The sequence below is a fragment of the Triticum aestivum genome, chromosome 6A (genome assembly GCF_018294505.1).
Source record: "Triticum aestivum cultivar Chinese Spring chromosome 6A, IWGSC CS RefSeq v2.1, whole genome shotgun sequence".
Taxonomy (NCBI): Eukaryota; Viridiplantae; Streptophyta; class Magnoliopsida; order Poales; family Poaceae; genus Triticum; species Triticum aestivum.
Window position 1 is genome coordinate 83,804,047 of NC_057809.1, and position 7,711 is coordinate 83,811,757.

The window sequence follows — 7,711 nt, forward strand, 5'->3', positions numbered from 1 at the left end:
TTCTTCATCTTCTTTCATTGCAAACTCATCGGCTTCATCTTGCACCACTTCATAGTTGGAGCGTTGAATGCTTGCGCTTCCCCGATAGAGCGAGACAACACAAAGCCATGCGTCTTTGGCCAAGGCGAAGGGCCAAAGATGAGGTAGATCTTCGGGTGGAATTGCATCTTGAATGATGAAGAGAGCATTCTCATTGAATTGATTATCCGTGGCTTCTTGAGGAGTGAAGTTGCTTGGATCATGCGGATGGAAACCTTCTTCAATGATTCTCCAAAGATTAGTGTTCACATGATTTAAATGACGCTTAAAGTGGTAAACCCAAGAATCAAAGTCCTCATTTTTCACAATCTTAGGGGGAGGATCGGCATGATTCAAATGAGTGGAAGGAACCGGTCCACCATAAACAAGTGGTGGTTCCACATGAGCAAAGATGCCGGTGCCATTTTTACCACTAGAAGAAGGAGCCTTTTCACTACTAGCTTCCCCCTTGTCGGAGATAGCATCCGTCACCTTGTCAATGGGATCGCCCACTTTCAACGGTGCGGTGGATAATTTAAGCCCTTCAAGGAATTTAGTAAACATTCTTTCAACCTCGGTCGTCATGGAGGTTTTCAATGTCTCCAAGGCCACATTGAAATCCTCACGAGAGACCGAGGTTCCCCCATCGCCCGTAGACGAGATCGGATTCACGCCGGAGTGTTCCTCCACACCATCTACGGTATCAACCATACTCTTCGGACGGTAAAGTCCTTAATAAAGAGACGTGGCTCTGATACCAATTGAAAGGATCGATATGGTTGACTAGAGGGGGGGGGGTGAATAGGCAACTAACAATTTTTAGATTTTCTTTAACAATTTAAACTTTGCATCAAAGTAGGTTGTCTAGATATGCAACTAGGTGAGCAACCTATATGATGCAACAAAGATAGGAACACAAGCAAGCAAGAGATATATCACAAATAAGCTTGCACAAGTAAAGGCACGAGATAACCAAGAGTGGAGCCGGTGGAGACGAGGATGTGTCACTGAAGTTCCTTCCCTTTGAGGGGAAGTACGTCTCTGTTGGAGCGGTGTGGAGGCACAATGCTCCCCAAGAAGCCACTAGGGCCACCATATTCTCCTCACACCCTCACACAATGTGAGATGCCGTGATTCCACTATTGGTGCTGTTGGAGGCGGCGACCGAACCTTTACAAACAAGGTTGGGGAAATCTCCACAACTCAATTGGAGGCTCCCAACGACACCACGAAGCTTCACCTCAATGGACTATGGCTCCGCGGTGACCTCAACCGTCTAGGGTGCTCAAACACCCAAGAGTAACAAGATCCGCAAGGGATTAGTGGGAGGAATCAAATTTCTCTTGGTGGAAGTGTAGATCGGGACCTTCTCAACCACCTCCGAGCAAATCAACAAGTTTGATTGGCTAGGGAGTGAGATCGGGCAAAAATGGAGCTTAGGGTTGGAAGAGGTAGTCAACACGAGGAAGAAGACACCCCTTATATAGCTAAGGAAGAAAAACCAACCGTTATCCACCTACAGCCCACGACCAGCGGTACTACCGCTCCAGAACAGCGGTACTACCGCGAGGCCACGCGGTACTACCGTGAGGAGCCGCGGTACTACCGCAGCAGCAGTAGTAGCTAGGGCAGACCTTAAGCACATGGGCTAAGGATGGTACTTCCGCAGACGCGGTACTACCGCTCCCCCTTGCGGTACTACCGCAAGGCAGGGAACCCCAAGCCTGGGAAGAGCGTGGATAACAGAACATCCGTGCCTACTTCCGCTGGAAAACGGACGTAGCAAAAATCCGACACAGTACTACCGCAGAGGAGCGGTACTACCGCCTAGCAGCTGAGCTAGGCCGCGCACGGTACTACCGCCCAAGGGATGCGGTACTATCACGGTAGCGCGGATGTAAAAAATTACATCCGCCCCTACTACCGCAAGGGAGCGGTACTTGGCCTGGGGGTCATGGTACTACGCTCCAGAGGAGCGGTACTACCGCGCCACAGCACGGTACTACCGCTGGTGCCTACGGTACTACCGCTCACTAGGGAGCGGTACTACCGCAAGCCAACACAGCAACCAGAACAAGGTAAAGAGATAAAAACGGAGGATGCTCCAAGGTGCAGGGGAAAGGAGGGGACTAGAAAGAAACGTGTACGTGATGATTTCACCCGAACCTTTCCGACGCGGACCCCCTCTTAATAGTACGGCTTTCCTACGACTCAAATCCACCAAAAAGAAACGTAGAAAAACGCCGTCTTCAATAGTCTTCGAGGGACACCAAACCATCTTTTGCCTAGCGAAGAAATGTCTGGGAAACTCAAGACACACGATTAGTCCGCAAACGCATTGTCATCAATCACCAAAACACCTTAGGGATAAATATGCCCTTACATCGAGGCCGGTCCAGACTAATCAGAGTTTCGAGCTTGCTTTACGAACGAGGTACATGGGATGTAGCTGCTGTGTGGGCTAACTTTCTACCGATCGATGCTAGGGCCATTTTATCCATCCGTACCTCACCACGACGTGAACCGGACTTTCTTGCCTGGCAGCTGGAAAAAAGGTTTCTTCTCTGTTAAGAGTGCTTATAAGCTTGGTCTCAGCTTTACAGAGCATACTCGTAATGTGCCAGCCACAAGTACTAGGCCGAATGGTGATCGTGAGATTTGGAAGAAGTTGTGGAGTTTGCCAGTTCCTCCCAAGGTTCATACTTTTGCATGGCGTGCAATTACTAATTCATTAGCAGCAGAGGAGAACAAGAAAAATCATCATATCCTAGTCACCGGAGTGTGCACGATGTGTGGGCAGGAACAAGAGGATGTGAAGCACGCTCTTTATCGCTGCCCGCCAGCTCGAGCTTTATGGAACGCCATGTGTGACGTTTGGGACCTTCCCTCACATGCGATTATGGAGCGTCTACAAACTGAGTGGATCCCGGAGCTCTTATTCCCATGCACTGACCAAGTCTGTGCTCTTATCCTGATGGTCCTTTGGAGAGTATGGCATGGACATAATGAGCTTACTCATGACAAGCCATTTCCATCTGTGGAAGGATCCCGACGGTTCTTATGCAGTTACCTGGCAAGTTTATTGCAGGTCCAGAACCAGACTACTGAGCAAATTATCAGAGGAAAAGGTGTACTGAATGGACCAGCCCTAGCTGTAGTTTCGCATATAACACATGCTACAACCAATAGTTGGGAGAGACCAACTGCTGGCATGCTGAAGCTGAATATTGATGGGTCATACAGTGAGAGTACAGGAGCGACAGGGGCAGGTATGATTCTCCATGATGAGCATGGACGAATTGTTTTCTCTTCCTGCCGTTTTCTTAGTCATTGCGGATCAGCACTTAAGGCGGAACTAAGTGCTTGTATGGAAGGCATGTCCCTTGCACTGGAGTGGAGTCAACATGATGTCCTTGTTGAAATAGATTCCATGGAGGTCGCTAAGATGATTAATAATCCATCTCGAGATAGCTCACAACTGGGTCATCTAGTTGAGCATGTGAAGCATCTCATGAAGCAAGGGAGGCGTTTCGTTGTCAACAAAATCTCCCGGGAAATGAACCAAGCGAGCGATCTGCTTGCTCGTTTTGGTCGTCTAGAGGAACGAACAGCAGTTTGGTTAGGATCAGGGCCTGATGAAATATTAGACCTCATCCTACGGGATTGCAATGTGACTATTATTTAATCAATACAATCCCTTTACCCCGCACAAAAAAGAACGGAGGAAGTATTTGTTATTGCTTAGAAATCTGAAGCCGTCCTGAATACGGGAAGGTATCCACACGTGTTTTGCCATTCAACAAGAGTCTGTACCGGTCCAGACGTGAATTTTTTTCGTAAACCGAATCAACAAGAGTCTGTATCGGTCCGTTGCCCGGTCCAGACGTGAATTTTTTTCATAAACCGAAAGCAAACTGGAGGGTTGTGGGCGTCTAGACCGTCGTTGCATTGCTTTGGCCCACCCAATAACCCCTCCCGCCTCTCGCACGCTTTTATCCAATGCCCGCGCGACGCTTGCCGCGCCGCATTCATACCAGGCTATAGCATACAACAACCAACATTGATGCCGAGTGACGTGATCGGACGGGAGGGCGAAGCTGACGGATGTGACCTCTCGGGTGTCGCCGCTTCAATAATGCGGACGTCGTGTCCCGACAAAACAACTCCGGTCTCCCCCCCATTGAAGCGGGCTGATCGGCCCTTCACATGACCTGATAGCGGCTATTAAAACCGTGCGTCGATGATGCACATATCCACACTACCTCCTCTCCAAGCCATCCTCCTCTCTAAGCCCCTCCTCCTTCCCGAGCATCTTTAACTCCCGCGATGCCAAAGTCCTGGTTCTCAGTGCCGACAGGCGGCAGCGACAGTTATTCGCCAGGCGGTTCATGGCGCTGCCACCCTCGCTCGCCAGGCCCCTCGGCATCCACGGCGACCGGCTCCTTCGGCAAGGAGGAGATCGTCATCTCCTTCGATGACGAGGAGGACCAGGCGCCACCACAGGAGTACCAACTGTAGCGGCAGTCGCGCCTCCTCGCGGAGGTGGCTCTAACAGACGAGGAATTCTTTCGTCAGATGGAGCTCATGACAGAGCGATTGCTTCATTAGATGGGCCCTGCACCACCGTCGCCGTCGCGCGTGGTCAAGGAGGAGCCGCTGTCCTCGCCGTGCTACCGCGTGAAGCGGGAGACGGTGTCCCCCTTTTTCGGTGGGTGATGTAGGAGCCCCTCCCCCCTCGCGTAACCGCGGTGGCGTCTAGATCAGACAATGTGTCAAGGAGAAGCAGCCGTCGCCGCCACGCAACCGCGACGTCCAAAATCGGAGAACAGGGCAAGGCCATGCCAAGCTCCACGTGCGTCGTCCACATTGGTCGTGACATCCCTCCACATCTCGCAGGAGGAAACGAGACGGCTCCTCCATGAGGGCCAGGCTGAGGCCGGACAAGGCTGCCGCGACCCACCGGTACCCTACTACCGCTGGAGGTATGACGACGGCGATGGCGATGCAGTCGGGCAGGGTGGCCACGCGTCCGAGGTGGTCGCCTAGTACAAGATATAGTTTTTAAACGACCGAAATATCGATCATATATATAAATTATCTTGGAACTTTAGAATGAATTTCGACATGTTTGCTTAAATTTGTCCGGTTATTTTATGTTTGAAATGTATGATGTAGCCTTGGATGGCCTGATCCCGCATCCGTGTCCGCGGACTAGTCCTCCCTGTCCGAGGACGGGTACAGTGTATGCGGGGGTGGTGCTATGGGTTGTGACATGGGTGAAGGTGGGGTGGTGCTGAAGGAAATATGCCCTAGAGGCAATAATAAAGTTATTATTTATTTCCTTATAATCATGATAAATGTTTATTATTCATGCTAGAATTGTATTTACCGGAAACATAATACATGTGTGAATACATAGACAAACAAAGTGTCACTAGTATGCCTCTACTTGACTAGCTCGTTAATCAAAGATGGTTATGTTTCCTAACCATGAACAATGAGTTGTTATTTGATTAACGAGGTCACATCATTAGTAGAATGATCTGATTGACATGACCCATTCCATTAGCTTAGCACCCGATCGTTTAGTATGTTGCTATTGCTTTCTTCATGACTTATACATGTTCCTATGACTATGAGATTATGCAACTCCCGTTTACCGGAGGAACACTTTGGGTACTACCAAATGTCACAACGTAACTGGGTGATTATAAAGGAGTACTACAGGTGTCTCCAATGGTCGATGTTGGGTTGGCGTATTTCGAGATTAGGATTTGTCACTCCGATTGTCGGAGAGGTATCTCTGGGCCCTCTCGGTAAAACACATCACATAAGCCTTGCAAGCATTACAACTAATATGTTAGTTGTGAGATGATGTATTACGGAAGGAGTAAAGAGACTTGCCGGTAACGAGAATGAACTAGGTATTGGATACCAACGATCGAATCTCACGCAAGTAACATACCGATGACAAAGGGAACAACGTATGTTGTTATGCGGTCTGACCGATAAAGATCTTCGTAGAATATGTAGGAGCCAATATGGGCATCCAGGTCCCGCTATTGGTTATTGACCGGAGACGTGTCTCGGTCATGTCTACATTGTTCTCGAACCCGTAGGGTCCGCACGCTTAAGGTTACGATGACAGTTACATTATGAGTTTATGCATTTTGATGTACCGAAGGTTGTTCGGAGTCCCGGATGTGATCACGAACATGACGAGGAGTCTCGAAATGGTCGAGACGTAAAGATTGATATATTGGAAGCCTATGTTTGGACATCGGAATTGTTCCGGGTGAAATCGGGATTTTACCGGGTTACCGGGAGGTTACCGGAACCCCCCGGGAGCCATATGGGCCTTCATGGGCCTTAGTGGAAAGGAGAAAGGGGCAGCCCAAGGGGGCTGCGCGCCTCCCCCCTTCCCCTAGTCCTATTAGGACTAGGAGAGGTGGCCGGCCACCCCTCTCCCTCTTTCCCCCTTGGGAATCCTAGTTGGAATAGGATTGGGGGGGGAGTCCTACTCCCGGTAGGAGTAGGACTCCTCCTGCGCCTCTCTCTCTTGGCCGGCGCCCCCTCCCCCCTTGGCTCCGTTATATACTGAGGTAGAGGCACCCCAAAGACACAAGTTGACACAAGTTGATCCACGTGATCGATTCCTTAGCCGTGTGCAGTGCCCCCTGCCACCATATTCCTCGATAATACTGTAGCGGAGTTTAGGCGAAGCCCTGCTGATGTAGTTCATCAAGATCGTCACCACGCCGTCGTGCTGACGGAACTCTTCCCCGACACTTTGCTGGATCGGAGTCCGGGGATCGTCATCGAGCTGAACGTGTGCTCGAACTCGGAGGTGCCGTAGTTTCGGTGCTTGATCGGTTGGATCGTGAAGACGTACGACTACTTCCTCTATGTTGTGTCATCGCTTCCGCAGTCGGTCTGCGTAGGGTACGTAGACAATACTCTCCCCCTCGTTGCTATGCATCACATGATCTTGCGTGTGCGTAGGAAATTTTTTGAAATTACTATGAAACCCAACAGTGGCATCCGAGCCTAGGTTATTGATGTTGATGTTATATGCACGAGTAGAACACAAGTGAGTTGTGGACGATACAAGTCATACTGCCTACCAGCATGTCATACTTTGGTTCGGCGGTATTGTTGGACGAGACGACCCGGACCAACCTTACGCGTACGCTTACGCGAGACCGGTTCCCTCGACGTGCTTTGCACAGAGATGGCTTGCGGGCGACTGCCTCTCCAACTTTAGTTGAACCAAGTATGGCTACGCCCGGTCCTTGCGAAGGTTAAAACGGAGTCTATTTGACAAACTATCGTTGTGGTTTTGATGCGTAGGTGAGATTGGTTCTTACTTAAGCCCGTAGCAGCCACGTAAAACATGCAACAACAAAGTAGAGGACGTCTAACTTGTTTTTGCAGGGCATGTTGTGATGTGATATGGTCAAGGCATGATGCTGAATTTTATTGTATGAGATGATCATGTTTTGTAACCGTGTTATCGGCAACTGGCAGGAGCCATATGGTTGTCGCTTTATTGTATGCAATGCAATCGCGATGTAATGCTTTACTTTATTACTAAACGGTAGTGATAGTCGTGGAAGCATAAGATTGGCGAGACGACAACGATGCTACGATGGAGATCAAGGTGTCGCGCCGGTGATGATGGTGATCATGACGG